This window comes from Cebidichthys violaceus, unplaced genomic scaffold (assembly GCF_023349555.1).
Source record: "Cebidichthys violaceus isolate CVI_PGR_0920_01 unplaced genomic scaffold, fCebVio1.0.p SCAF_22, whole genome shotgun sequence".
Lineage (NCBI taxonomy): Eukaryota > Metazoa > Chordata > Actinopteri > Perciformes > Stichaeidae > Cebidichthys > Cebidichthys violaceus.
This window is the reverse complement of record NW_027176395.1, coordinates 7714338-7730364: the sequence shown is the minus strand read 5'-3', so window position 1 is coordinate 7730364 and position 16027 is coordinate 7714338. Positions and strand designations below refer to the sequence as shown.

Here is a 16027-nt window from a genome sequence, read left to right as displayed (position 1 = left end):
GCCTGTTTCAATACTCATTCATCTTCTGCACTCTTAATTCTGGTGCTCAGCCAGCCCTGAAGCCTGGAATGGGGGGGAGGGGGGACAAGTGTTAATTAAAAGCAAGCCAGCGATCAGCCAGAGACTTCCTTTAAGTTTGCATCCTGCATCTCTCTCAGCTCTCTGAATGATCCCAGGCCAAATAATGTGCACTGAACCACGAGCGGGGCTCATTTTCGCCTTTTTAAAGGCACAAATTTGTGTCTCTGCCATTTGAAATGAATTCACTGCACATGTTCCACATGGCTCACTATCACCCCCCCATCCCTCCTCCATTCTTCCTCTCTTTCCCTTCTCTTCCCTCCCTCCATCTCTACCCGGGGCCCGTGGGAAGAACTGACTCTGGGAGCAGACAGTCTGCAGCCCTGAATAAATGTATAAGAGGGAGAAGGGGAAGGGAGGGCACATCAGCAGGCAGAGAGAGAGAGCAAGGGAGAGAGAGAGAGAACGTATTGAGTGTTGGAGGAGGACATACATGCACAGTGTACAGAGAGCGAGAGATACACAGATAGAGGAAGAAAGAAACACACAGAGAGGGAGACAGAGAGAGAGAGGAAACCAGTTCAGCTCATAGGGCTAAGAAAGGAGAGAGAGCATTTTAGCTTCCTTCAACCGTCTCTCCCTCGCCTCCCAGCACAAACACATGCTCATACACACTCCCACCCTCTCTCCCTGACTCTCACACACACACTTGCACGCAAACACACGCACCTATACAGACACACACACACACACATACACACAGGCACAATTGCTTTAGGGTATACCAGTCGGCTTTGGCAGTCCTCTCCTTTGTTGTTTTTGCTTTTGGTTAGTCTCAGCGGCGGCGCGGCGTGTGCCTGTATCGCCGGGGTGGGTGCGTGTGTGTATATGTGTGTGCGGAGTCTGCGAGGCGGCGTGTGAAGGATGCCACTAGCAGTACCCAGGTAAGTCAGTTCCTTCCCTCTGTCCCTTTCTTCCTTCCTCTCTCTGCCTCTCTTTTTCTCTTTCTCTGTGCGTTTCTTTCTTTCCGTTCCTCCTCTCTGATCTGCACTCTCTCCATCTCGCCAGGGATGCTCGCCTCCCTCCACATACCGTGCACACCCGCTATGCACTCTCTCTATTTCTCTATCGCTCGCTCTGTGCGCTCTCTCTCTGCCTCAGTGTCTTTCTCGGTCTGTGTTACAACGTCTCCTCCCGACTGTGCTCTCGCCATCCCTGCTTCCCTCGCCTGTTTCCTCCGCTCTCTCTCTCTCTCTCTCTCTCTCTCTCTCTCTCTCTCTCTTTCTCTCTCTCTCCCTCCTGCTCTCTCTCTCTCTCTCCAGGCTGCGCCTCATTGGTGTGTCCTGATTCCCTTTTTCCATTAGGCTCCAGGCCCATTGGTTGCCTGCCTTCCAACCATTATCTCTACTCCTCCACCCCTCTGTCATCCTTTCTCCCTATCGCTCTCCCTCCTTCCCTCATTCCCAGTCATCTCTCAAGTCGTAAAAATGATTTGCATGCAGGAGGAGAGCAGAAGTTTGCAGTGAGCACACTAAGTGAATTGGGAGAGAGTAAGGGAGAGAAGTAAAGGAAAGACTGGAAAAGGAGAGGAAGCGCATTCTGGAGAGCGGGAGGAAAAGTTTAAAGAGAAGACTGCAGTTGGTAGGTAACTTGTACTTGTTTAGGGCATCTTATGCCTTTGCTTTGATGCATTGATTAACGATATAAGGTACATCTACAATCATGCAATGAAAATATTTGAGTGGAGTGGCAAAATATTTCTAAACTGAAGTAGATCAATAAATTGTGATTCTTAATTCCTCACAGTTTTTTGTAGTGTTAGTTTCTCTAGTGTTGCTAATTGTTCAGATAGGTTCAGTCATGTGATGTGGTGTCACTGGTGCAGTGTCTTAAGTCAGAAAAAGTACCAGCAGGCTGAGAGGATTTGCTTAGTTTATTGTCCCAGTCGAGTTGCTCTGGGATGTCTAATATTATGTTTATGTCACATTGCTTTTAGCTCTGTGGATTGCTACTGGAAATGAATAATGTCTTTCCTCTTGAATGCAGTTTGATTTCACAAAGAAGCATGTCGAAGTAGCGGTCGCTGTGAGCACCCATTTAAAAGTTTGCACTATAAGTTTTGTGCTCCAGCTGTAGATAATGCTGCACTGCAAACTTCAGCAGTGTTGGGGACGAGGATAGTTTTCTGAAGGCAGTTGTCATCAGTATATATTTGTTTAGCCGTTCATTTTAAGCAGTGTATTGTTATTATTATTATGCTAAAATTATGATTTGATTTGGTTGTTCCTGAAGTGCTTCAATCCTTTGCTAAAATCAGTCTCTCATGTAGTGTGTGTGTTGTGTTTGCTGTTAGTCTGAGGTCTAAGGGGTAGCGAGGACACAGCATCCAGGGAACGGAGGCACTGTGACTGCCAGAAAACAATTAATAGTAGAGGAGATGGAGACAGAGAAGAGAAACTCAGGGAGGGAAAAGAGAGAATTTGAAGTTGGAATAGAGCTTGAGTTCCCAACTTCAAATACAGTAAACTCTCTGGTGTAGTTGCATGCATATAAACTGTCTCACACACACACACACACACACACACACACTCTATTCTATATTTCTTCTAACACACAGTATTTCTTTCTGATTTGCGTGTAAGAAAAAGGCAATGCAGATGTTGTGTGTGCCTGCCAGTGCTCCCGTGGGTGGCATATACTGTACACACACAGCAGAAAGCAGATGCGCTGCAACGTGTTTCATCCCGTCAAGACAAACAACGCTGTGACTCAAAGTGATCTACTTGTGTCTACTCTCCCTTGCCCAAAGTGTGTCAAAAATGAATGTTTCGCATGTCAACAAAGGATGGAGACAATGTTTGGTGACATCTGGGGATACTGTGAGGGATTGTAAGAGCGCGTTCCCCATACCAAGAAGATTTTTCTTATAGGACAAGAAATCAACCTACAAGATGCAGGCATGGTGAAAGTCTTCTTATCACAATATCAATTTTAGTATCTGTGCACCTTTTAGTTTGATAGATTCAGTCTGAGCTCAGGGTTTGTCTTGTAAAACCGTTTGAAGTGAGAAGCTGGTTATACACTGCAGCCTCTCACGATTTCCACCATATAGTCAATGTTTGTAAAACAGTTTCTGTCAAGCGGTAAGCATTTTTAAGCTTGTGTATTTATTATAGTGTCCTTCAGTGCCCTGTATATGTCAGTTTCTGTCACTTTGTTTAGGCCACTTGGCATGAGGTGAAGTTATGTTCTTTGGGAGGTTCCTATTGCTGGAAGAGGAAGGAAACATCTTGCTTGTTAGGGGGAGACTTGTGTTGGTGTGTGCCAAGTGTGTGTGTGTGTGTGTGTGTGTGTGTGTGTGTGTGTGTGTGTGTGTGTGTGTGTGTGTGTGCGTGCCACCATGGTGCCTGATGTGCGTTGCTGAGCGAGCCGAGGACAGGGAGACAGCTGAATGTGATTAAATTATAGAGGGAAAGCACGCCACCCGGGTCTTACTGCGACCAACATTGCGGGAACCCCCCCCCCCCTCCTTCTCATCTTTTCTCTCTGTCTCTCTGTTCTCTCTCTGGTGTGAAAGTAAAAGAAGCCAGCCCCTCATAATCACAACAGTCTAGTCAGAGCTGGAGGGGCGAGGAAATTGGGTGTTGATGGCATTGCTGAATATGGACTGTAAGGTCATTAGAAATGTACTGTACCTAGGTACTGTGCTGTGTGACAGTATGCTCAGTATGCTCTTCTGTGAGTCTTTGTTATTATATATTTAAAATATTTATTGTGTCTAAATGCAGTATTTTAATGTGACAAAAAATTATCTAAATACAAAGTCTGTGTGGCTGCAGACTGAGTCTAATACATGGACGGGGGGGGGTCTTCTCTCCAGCCTTGCGTGGGAGATACTGTATGTCCCTTATTCCTCAGCAGCCTAATGAATGAGCCGCAGAAAGCCTCCTGGGGATCCCCTGCATGCAATCGACAGGGGTGGGTTGGGGGTGGGGGGGGGGGGGCAGCCATGCGCTAATATTAGCCTCCATATTGAGTGGCTGGATCACACATTCAAACGCTGTGCTTAGCATGTCTGAGCCATACACTGCCATAGTATGACTGTGCATTCAAGCTAGACTGTGTGCTCTACTGCAGTGGTCACTTTTGAAAATACTATGTATTTATAAAACATATGTTCAAAACCTTATTTAGATACAATAAAATAAATAAAACAAAACAATATATATATATATATATATGAACATTCATCTTAAATGAAACCAGGTCCAGTATACGATGCTACGTTATGTTATCTTTTACATAAAAAAACAGTGTTTTAATTTACACCAGGCAAATAAGCAGAATTAGTTTGTGTGTGGGAAGTCAGTGAGGGATCACATCCTTGTCGCAGTGCTAGCAATCTGTTGCTTTTGTTTTTTTTCATGAATGGGGGTTACAATCTGGAGAGAACAATGTGAACCTTCTATGGGAAGCTGGCATGTGAAAAATAAGCGTCTTCTGACCTTCATGTGTATCAGGAGAAACGCATCTCAATCTAGGGAGGAAAGTTGTGAAAATAAGAAATGGACATATACATATAACGTGACAATGTTGCATTACCAATACAAAAACAATGTGTTTTTACTAACCAGTGGTCCTTGAATTGCATCCCTGTATACATCCAGTGTTCGGCCTCTCAAAATAACAGCCTCTGCTGCACTGGGAGCAGCTCCCAGTAGATGGTGCTTCCTCCTGCTCCACACCAGGAGCATATCTCCCCAACACAGTGCAGATCACCCTCTCTCCCTACGGTGAAGGCTAACACAGGCTTTACAGGCCGGCCCTCTAACATAACCTGCCCTTGACGCCAGACTGTGGCGCACCTACAGAAGTGCTGGCCTGCAGTATATTTGCCCACGCCATGGAGGCTGTCTGCTCCCTCTCCTTATGATGAATCATAGCATGAAAAAAAAAAATTGATTTAGGCAGCAGGTTGTTTTAAACATTTCCTCTCCAACATTAGTTCCAGAGACATTATACCTTTTCTAACTTGTAAGAAGGCCAGATGGATCCGCCTGTGGTTGCGTCGTGAACGTGTATCCTTTTGTGTGAAGATACCGCGGGAATCAATGTGTCCCTCCAATCAGCCTCTGTGACGTGGTCAGGCGAGGGCGGAGAGGGGATTGATCTATTTGAGCAGACACAACGTCAATACTGACGTCTACTCAGTGTAAGATGTAGCTGCTCTCGTGTCCTTCACACATGCATCCCTGCTACGCTTGCTGCTACAGGCTATTCATTATGGCACATACATCACTCACACCAACATTTTTTTTTTAACAGTCACTGGGATTCTTAACTTTTGCCGTCTTACATTTTGGAACAACTGTATTTAATGACTAAAATGTCTGTCTTGACGGGGACCAGGTGAAACAAGACAAAATACCGATACAGATATTGCAGCTGCAAACATCAGAACCTGGGGGATGGGGTTAAGATGTAGTTTAAGGACATGCCAGTTTCAATCTCATATGGAGAAGGATGTGCTTGTATAATTACTTACATAATTGGTAGCTGTCATGTCACCACTGAATTTTTTACTCTGGCAAAAGCAGTAATATTGCATGTGACAGGTGACCACCCAGACCTGGTTGTTCATCCCTCTTGTTAGATAGGCGCATAGAGACAATCTCAGTGTGGGTATCCCTCCAGAGATGGCACGGGTGCCCCCACCACATACACACACATACACACACACACACACACACACACACACACACACACACACACACACACACACACACACACACACACCTCCGTGCCTTTCCTCTGGGAAAACATGATCTATCTCCTAGCGGGCAGGCCAATTAAAAACCAATCAGCCTGCTCGGAGTGCGCTGGTAATGGGAAAGCCACGGCAATGGAGGAAGTGTGGGCTGATTAATGGACATTTTCACCTTGTGGCATAACAGCCTCCCACAGGCATCCATCACCCCGGGGGACAGCGCTCACCTACACCTCGGGCCCCACACCTATCCAGCACTGTCAGACATATTGTAAAAGTTGCAAATGTCCGAGCATATGATGATGAGCACAAAGTGCCACACTAGGTTTTAGTAGCTGTATATTAGCCTGCCTGACCTGGAGGCCAATGGGATCATTTGTTTTAAGGAATGTGGTTTGCACTGCATCTTTTCATGGTTAGACATTAGAGGCCATTTCAGATAGAGGATGTGCTGGTCAACTACTCTGGAAATACTTTGAATGGTCCTAATAGTATTCATAGCTAAACCTTGGAGTTGGTGTTTGCAGCCTATTTACTTGTTTTGTCAGGTGAAAGCCGGACTTTCCCACAGGGTGCGGACACATTTTTTCAAACAGTAGGGTCGAGACTCGCTAAGGAGGAGTAGAAAGAAAGTGTCTGTGTCTTTCCCTCAGGTGCCATTGTGAGGCAGCGAGCATTCAAAAGAAAAGTATTAAACGGTGCGAGCGAGGTTCGTTCCATTTCAGGAGCTGCCGTGACCTACTTCACACAGCCAGGCAGCTAGCTGTAAATAAGGATTTTCATAACCTGGTTTGGCCTTTTCCCATTAGAGGCACAACTGTGCCTTGAAGAATGTTACGAAGAGCACAGGAGCAGCTGTTTGGAGCGCTGCTACCATATGATCAAAGCACTGACCTTGAGACTGCTTGTTTTGTTGTCATGCGATCACAATTAGTTTTAGTGCTACATTTAGTATGAACTGAAGGTTGTGCATGCAGACCGTGACAGGAAGGGAAGGTACACAAGCAGGGAATTCAATCTCTTGTGCCCCCTGCTAAAGCTTTTGTTTTCTATATCCAGACCCCTGACACCCTTCATACACACACCATCAGAGAGGAAGACATATCACACATTATCATTCCAGCTAGTTTAGTAAGCTAAACCTCACATCCATCAAGCTGTAGCTGAAAGTTGACATGAAGTGCACAACCCTTGGATGATTGCCTGATGTATCACTATGTGTATATGAGGTATCATTAGATTTCTAAGCATACAAAATTCTGATAAAACATGGAAATAATACATATTGACTCATAATTCAGAAATATATTTTGTCTGTCACACTTTGATTTAGATGTGACTTTGACATGTCTCATAAATAATAAGCTGCAAGCCTTTCTTTGTTTTTTTCTGTGCTACTGTAAAAAGACTTCTTCTAAAGTCAAATTCATTTTCCAGTTCTGCCCGCTCATTTTGCATCAACTTTTTGAATTGAATCAACTGTAACATTCACACCTATTGACATTTTCTCCCTCTAAACAATGGCAAGATGAATCAGACAACAAAATGTTTCAATCCCAACAACACCCGCCTCCTCAGTGATGGCGCTATCACTGTAGCGTCACTGCAGAAAGTCAAGAAAGTCCCCAGATACATTGGGTCAAAGAGACAAAGTGTTTGTCTCTAATGCAAATCTTCCCATCGTTGTTTCAGAGGACTCCAGCATATCAAAGTATACAGGAATGCAGGAGATCAGATATAAAGAGAGGGAAGAACAGAAAAAAGAAGAGGACTGCTATGCCAGTCTAGGGGAAAGTGGTGTGATATTGGAAAATGATTACCAAACACGCATCCATTATTCAACAGGGCAATCAGGGAGGGCACAATCTCCTTATTTATGCTAGCTCTGTAAATCAGATTTGTCGGTTTTGATCACTCTAAAATCTCCCAGTCGCACGCCGGCAATATTGGGGGAATATTACACTGTCTAATGGGTAATTGATGACGGCATGTGACACCGGCCGAGACGAATGGACGGCCTACAGTAGCGAGGAGGGGGAGGCTGGATGTGCGGGGAGAGGAGATGACTATTGTGTGTAGCGTTGCATTCAGCAGGTTACAGGTCTCCTCATATCCAGGCTGCATTCTGAACTACATGCTCTGCAGACTAAAGAGGGCATTTGTTTCTCTCTGGGGCTGGGTGATATGGCCAAAATCTTTGATCCCGATATACGTCCTTTCATGTTTAACAAGATATATCACGATATAGCATGTTTTCTGCTAATTCAATAAATAGATGGTCTATATATAATAAACACATGGTAAAGCCTATTTTTGTATACTCCTTATTTCAGCTTTTCTGAGAAATTTTTGTTATGTGCTCAATTTAAATTATGAATTTGTGTATCACGATATCTTGATATATGATTTAATCATGATTGTGTTGAAAGACCATTAGTTAATAATAATTTGTTTTCGTTTCAGTGTTTTGAATGTAGCTGAATAGCTATAATTGAGGCATGCCTGAAAAGAAGTAGAGCTAATTGACCATTGTTAAGCCCAGCCCCTCTAACGCACACTGGCTAGTCAAAGGGTCCGACAACTATCTGACACTGCTCCATAGACTCTCGTGCAATGGTTTCAGATTGTCTTCATCTTCATTTAGTGGATTTGGAGCTGGTCGTGGTTAAACGTTGTGTAATAGTGATACTTGTTGCCCAGAGAGGTTGGAAGGAGATATACGTCTCTAAAACATTACGTTTCTTCTACATTTTAAACTAGTGTCAGCACGTCCATGAGATGCTACAGAAGGTATACTGAATGTATTTAATGATTGTAACAGTGAATAAAGACGAACAGTGTTGTTCCTTCATTTCATTGTCTTCTGTCTGGATCTCCAGGTGATGTGTTGGTTCACTTTCACACTGTGATCTGTAGCTTTAGCTTCTATCTTTATCTTTTCAACCTGTTTTCACTGCTCAATCAGATTGACATCCTGGATATATCCTTCAAAAGCATGCTTCTCTCTGAAAATCAGAAATTTGGGGCTTAACGCCAATAAACACGGCTGGTGTGAGTGAGGGCATGTATAAATCTGTAGGTGTGTGTATGGGAATAAATGTGTATTGTTGCTTTATGCATGTGTGTGTGTGTGTGTGTGTGTGTGTGTGTGTGTGGTGTGTGACGGGCTGATGCCTCGACCACGGTGTTGGGAGGCAGGCAGGCAGACATGATGTGCTCTGAGCAGCAGCGTCTCTGTGAGGGTGGCCTGACCTCTGCCTTCAGCTCCGCTTCACGGGACAGCAGCAAATAAGAGGTGTCATCGCATGACAGCAGCATAGCCCCTCTTTAGGACTGACGGCTCATCGAACACACACACACACACACACACACACACACACACACACACACACGCGCGCGCGCACGGTACCAAATGCGCCAATGCGGGCAGGGATTGTTTACACATGCATGCAAACATGCAAGTTTAGGCAACAGTTGGAACATAAATAGACATAGATGCATAAATATTGACACACACACACACACACACACACACACTTTCACATAAATTCCCAGGAAAACACAGCGCAGATCAATAACTCTGTTTCGTGAACATGCAGCTTTTGTTTGGGAAACAAGGATTTGGATTCAGTTTTGACCTCGTAGTGCTCTCGGCTTGCTTTAACTAGCTCTGAATAATCCAACTTGAATACAGAAAAGCTTGTGTCAGACAACAATCCGAGCACACTCACGTTTTTGATTCAGTTCCTTTTTAAAGGCGTCAGAATAGTCCTTTGAATTGGAGGGCATTTTTGTTTAGATAATATGTCTTTCTGTCATGTACATTTGAGTCAAATCAATCACTTGATAGAGATGCAATTTACAGCCTAAAACACAAATACAAATATGTTGAAAAACAATAAATGAAGCTTTTGATTTCCCTTAACACTGTTTTAAAAGGAATAATAATACATCTACCTGTACTTTGGCTAAGTAAAGTTGCAGGGACTTCATTATTAAATAACTTATGTGATAAAGAGAAAAGGTGGACATGTAGGTCTAGTCTTTATGCACAAGCATACAGTGCATGTGTGTTTGTGTAGAGAAGTGTGCAGACAGAGACCCTGCTCCTCAAACTAGGGCATATTCACCTGCTACCTGGAGGCCTTCTCAGACACGGCCCCCTGAAACCGCTGACAAGGCACCTCAGGGCCTTCCTACTAACTCCCCCCAACACACACATTCTTACGCAGCCACACACACACAGTTGTGGTTGCACCGTCTCTCCTCATATACCCTCACCCTGTCTGTCCATCCTCTGCTCTCTCTGTCATTCCCTTTATCAAAGCCTGTCTCTCTCTTCCTGTCTCTCTCTTCCTGTCTCTCTTTTCCTGTCTCTCTCCAGCCCCTCTTTCGCCTGTCTGCCAAACATGTGCGCACAGAAGTAAAATAAGAGTAGAACGTTGAACTGTTTGCCTTGGTCATTTGAGTAGTTCAAAAGAAAATGGACATTGTTAGTAGTTTGGACCACATGCATACACACACACACACACACACACAGACACACACACACTCACACTCACTAGACACCTACGCTGTGTGCTACACTTCAAGGTTTACATGGAAGTTAGCCCGCTACAATGGTTGCAATGACAATAGTCTATCTGCAGTCTTACTTTACTGCACGACAGCCCAGCTTTACTACAGCTTTACTACACCACACGGGTTCTTTACTACACCACACGGGTTCTTTACTACACCCCACAGGTTCTTTACTACATCACACGGGTTCTTTACTACATCACACGGGTTCTTTACTACACCACACGGGTTCTTTACTACACCACACGGGTTCTTTACTACATCACACGGGTTCTTTACTACACCACACGGGTTCTTTACTACATCACACGGGTTCGTTACTACACCACACGGGTTCTTTACTACACCACACGGGTTCTTTACTACATCACACGGGTTCTTTACTACATCACACGGGTTCTTTACTACACCACACGGGTTCTTTACTACACCACACGGGTTCTTTACTACACCACACGGGTTCTTTACTACATCACACGGGTTCTTTACTACACCACACGGGTTCTTTACTACACCACACGGGTTCTTAACTACACCACACAGGTTCTTTACTACACCACACCCAGCTTTACTACACCACACGGGTGCTTTACTGCAAGACACCCCAGCTTTACTACACCACACGCCACCTGAGATAACTTCACGGAATCACATACTCATTTTAGCTCAAACCATGATGTTTTCCTGAACCTAACAAAGTCATTTTTGGCACCTACGAGCTTTGGTGCTACAACCTAATCTAACTGTGACTGTTTTGAGGGTGTGTCATATAGTGGTACGTTGCACCTGCAGGTATTGGTTGCAACCATAAAGATAAAAATGTCTGCCGCTCTTTTCATCCTGCTGCGTTGAATGTCTGTTCCACTCCTTGTCTCTTTCTCTGGTTGTGTGTCTCTCTTCCCCCTGTACCCTCCCTGTGTCTATTGTTTCGCTCTGGTCCTGACTGCAGTGCATCTCTGTGTCATTGTTATCCTGGCCTCTGTAACATGATTATCATTCCTAGTAGATGATTAGTTCAAATATAACTGAAGTTATGCCTTCACTTCTTGATCTCAGATCAGCGGTTAACAAGGCGGATGGATCACATATTTGTTGTTAACAAGGAGGATGCCATCATTTCTCATTCCCGCTCACCAATTGCGCCCCATGCATAATAAATCAGGCCCCCCCCGTGTCAGCATCGGTGTCTGCATACAGACAAGAAAGTCATGGTGTGTAGTGTGATCTGCTACGAAATGCAGGAGGAATTTGAAGCCATGTACTCAGAGCTGGATTCTTGCATCTCTTTCATTGCTGCAATGTATTCAGGTCATTGTCAGGTCTCCGTTAAAATGTGTCTTTGCTCTGCCTGTGTTAAGCTCCTGCATCTTGTTCATTTTACTACAATTTTCTGCACCCCCCCTGCCCTGAATAAATGACGCTACACATTTTAGCTCTTTAGTCTTAACCCTCACCACCGCTCGCATCCCGAAAGAAGGCACTGCCCTGCTCTTGTAAATGACCTAATTTTCCTGCTCGGCCCAGCGTTTTCTGATGTGAGCCGTTCCAAAATAGCTTGGCTACAGCAAAGCGTGGCAAACTCATTTCCATCTTGCATAACAGGGACCAAACATCCCCCCCTTCCTAAGCTCATTGGCGAGATGGCACATACTCTCACAAGCTGAATGTCAGCTTCCCACCTCATTGTATGAGGAAGACTGTGATATTATGCATTTCACTAATTCATTTTTGTCCCAGTCTGTGCATCATGTCTGTTAAATGTAGACTGCTACATTCCATTTCTGTCATGTCTGACTTGGTTGATCAAGCTAATATATATGTGCTTATTCCAGAATACAAAATAAAGGAGAGGAAAAGGATGTTTGGTTACACTGCAGAGATAGCAAAACAAAATCTAAAAGGCTTCTAAAAGGATTCAGGGCAACATATTCAGACATAGCCTGGACTATGATCTATATTTCATACCATAACAACATCAAAATAAGTGTTCATATGCTTTAAAAAGCCCATTACGGTGCAGTACTGTACATTGCAAGCCCTGCATAATATCACAGTAAGACTGCAATACAGAACAGTATAAGGACCGTACATGCAATTTGCCCATATCTACTCCCTGTCATTGAATTGGCTTTGGATGGAGGTAATGAGCACCAGGGGGTTGAGAGAGGAATCATTATTTTACCCATGGCTGGGGTCGCTTCTTAACGGGGTCTGTAGGGCGCCTTCACAAAGCTAATGTGGAGAGATGGAAACAGATGGAAGGCATGATTATTTGATCTGCAAAGAGCTCTTGGTGGGCTTTGTAGTAACTGGACTAGACTGCTTAGAGGCAAGAGAGTGGGTTGTATACGTCTGTGGGGGTGTGTCTGTGTGTTCTGTGGGAAGTGCGTGAATGTGCCTGGGTGTGGGTGGCTATTGTTTGTGTGTGGATGTGCGAGTGTGTTTGTCCATCTGTTCTCGTGCTTGAATGCGTCGCACGTGCCTGCGTGCTCCTCTAACAATAGGATAATTTGTTTCACACAACAAACATATGGCTTTCTAATTAGGACTGAGCAATGATCAGCGATACAGGTAGAAGACGCAGTACATGCAGCATACAGGTCTCTTGGTTTCGTGCTGAAGGCAGTGTGAGTGCTGCTTTGCTACAGACCACCTTTGCACGCTTCCTGTTAAAGGGACAGTTGAGTTTTTCAAATGTTTTTTTTTTTTTGCCTTCTGTCCATTACATCTCCAAAACTAGGCATCTCGCATCAAAACAATCTAGATTGAGAAATAGCACTACAGGTAAGCAGACAATGATGATGATTCATGTTGGGGGTGAGCTTTCCCTTTAATTTGGTAACTGTGCAGAGCTCTGTACCTGTAGGCAGCGGCAAGGCTCTCCATTCTGAAATGTTCATTCACAGATATAGACATATACACTCACAGAGTGCAGGTCTCATCTACTCCACACATGGTGTGTCTGTATGCTGTAGCTGTGCATCTATGCATATAAGTAAAGTGTCTCGTCTGTACCAGGTGTCCACCCAAAAAGATATACGTAAACACACATCGAACATACAGAAGCATATGGCTCTATATTGCTCAACCCACTAACAGTGGAGAGCGAATTAGTCAGGCTCTGTATTATTCTATTGATCTTACTGCAATGCCGGAGCTGTCTCCAAGCCTCTCTGCACAGTATTCACAGCTGCAGCAGCACTCCCATATATTAGCACTGTGTGGATTGGCCTTACACACAGACATCAAACTACTGTATGCGTGCAGATAGACCAACACACACACTTAGACGGCACAGGGACACACACGCATGCACTCTGACAGAACATACAGCCTCTCACTTTATCCCTACACACACACACACACACACACACACACACACACACACACACACACACACACACACACACACACACACGGAATGGGGTACATTATCACATGTGGTTCCCTGTCAGGCGAGGGGTTGGGGGACGTGACTGACTGGTGTGTGTGTGTTTGTGCGTGACTGGCGGGCCACACCTGTCAACAGTACTCCATAGGCTGGGTACTGATGCTATCTGACAGCCTGGCTGCCATGGCGGGGTGTGTGTGTGTGTGTGTGTGTGTGTGTGTGTGTGTGTGTGTGTTCCGTGACCGTTTGAATGAGTCATTGTTATGCCCCCACTGCTATTTTCCCCAGAGGACCCTCTAGTGTCTGACTGGTGGTTTCAGTGTGTGTGTGTGTGTGTGTGTGTGTGTGTGTGTGTGTGTGTGTGTGTGTGTGTGTTTGGTTTTTGTCTGGCTGTGTGTTGAGACCCTATTAACAGCTGGCCTCTTACTCACACGGTAAACAAACACGTTGAACCATCAAATTTTTTAGTGATCTAGTCTCTGGTAGTGTTTGCACCACATTCAAAACTGCAATGTGCTGAAGAACTCCCACTCTGTGTGCTCGTATCTGTAAAACGGCAATCTGCTTTATTCATGGTAAGGATTTACATTAAAGAACAACACCTTTTTTTCCAAAAATTGCTCATTAAAATGCAAATCACGTCGCTTTACACTTAACGTTTCAGCCCACTTCACATCGCGTGTAGCAACTGACGACTTTCTGGATGTGACTCTCAGACGCCGTTCTTCAATCATGGCCGCCATAGACCCGGCATTATGAAGCAGCTGTACCCTCCAGTGCCTCTCAGCAGCACATGCATTTGGCTGAAATATTCAGCCCAGCTCCCAGCGTTACCTTGCATGTATAATTACCGGATGTGCTGCCTGCCGCTGATAACTCTCCCAAACAATGTTTGAAGGGGGTAGGCAGCAATGAATTCCCAATGAAGTGTGAAAAAGACTGATTAAAATTGCCGTGGTCAAAAGCCAGCGCACCAGTGTGTTCTGCTCTCGCGGACCAGGGGAGATGGGGAGACAGGCTCTGCAGTCGAGATAGCTAGCTTTTTTTTCTATGCTGTGCTTGGGATTGGTTTTTGGTTTCTATTTTGGTCCACAGTGGAAATTATATTGGCATATATTTTTGTGTTTTGGCTGAGCTCGTCATGATTTAAAAAAAATAAAAATAAAAACACTTTGGTGCAATCCTTGAGCAGTTCCAATCAGTAGGTTGGCTGTACAGCCTAAATTCACATAGTCTGAGAGGCTTACAGGTTCTCATGAACCTGATTTATTTATTTTTTTAAATAACAGAAAAGGTAACAAAGATCCAAAAGACTTCAAGAGAAGTGTGATTGTGAGTACAGGCTGTATGTGTATTATATGTTGTTTTTGTCGTTAATGTCTGTGAGTTAACTTCTGTGCTCGATTATACAACCCAGAGCTGGCCAGTACCTCACTCTTCTTAGATTTTGGATATCGTCATATCGCAGAAGTGTCTTGTTGGTTTTAAAGGCTGCATTACAGTAAAGTGATGTAACTTTTCTGAACTGACTGTTGTAGCCGTTTTGTTATCTGTCTTTACCCGCTAAGTCATTACATCCACATTACTGATGATTATTCATCATAAATCTCATTGTGTAAACATTTTGTAAAAGCACAAATGGTCTCCCCATCAATATCGTTATCGAGGTATTGGGCCAAAAATGTTGTGGTATTTGATTTCCTCCTCATCGACCAGCTCTAATACAAACTGTATATACTGTATATGTGCGTGTATGTGCACGTGTGGCTGTGTACCAGAGCCCAGGCGCCCGGGAGCCTATTGCCTATTTGCAGAGGGGAGGGTGGGTGGGATGGCGTCTCATTCGAGGCGTGTGGGCGTCAAGCTCAGGGCACTAATTACAGCCCCGGCTCCCACAGCCTGCCTGCGTCTCCCTCAGCCCCCATGTTTGGGTGCATCTTCCCTGGCAGAGTCAGATGATACGCTCCTCCCGTCTCCGAAGCTCCCGTCTCATGAGGGCTCCACCTTAGCACAAAGCACGGCTGTCTGATTAGCCCGCTTAAATGAGATCCCTAGCTAGCTGGCTATATTGTCATTCTCTTTGTTGACAGTTATGAGATGGGTTGCCAGACAGCCACCCGGCACATTTAGCTTGTTAGCTTGATCAGGAGATTTCTGTATAACAGAAACAGGCATAACAAATCTGAAGGGACCTCATTTGGGCTACTCCAGTTGAGAAACTAGTTAGCCAGCTAGCTATGTGCCTCAGGCTAACGAGCCCTGACTAA

At 44.6% G+C, this 16027-nt stretch overlaps 1 protein-coding gene across 7 annotated transcripts in view; it reads left to right on the top strand.

Annotated features, from left to right (window-relative positions):
- The first annotated feature begins 489 nt into the window (after positions 1 to 489).
- Positions 490 to 16027, top strand: part of myt1lb (myelin transcription factor 1-like, b) — a 103043-nt gene continuing 87505 nt past the window's right edge. For 3 of the 7 annotated variants that reach the window (XM_068717808.1, XM_068717812.1, XM_068717806.1), the window contains exon 1: positions 1458 to 1662. The gene's annotated coding sequence lies outside the window, so the exon portion shown is untranslated. Of the gene's footprint in view, positions 966 to 1457; positions 1663 to 16027 lie in introns of those variants that run through there. The other 4 variants (XM_068717809.1, XM_068717807.1, XM_068717810.1 and 1 more) reach the window with 2 other exon arrangements.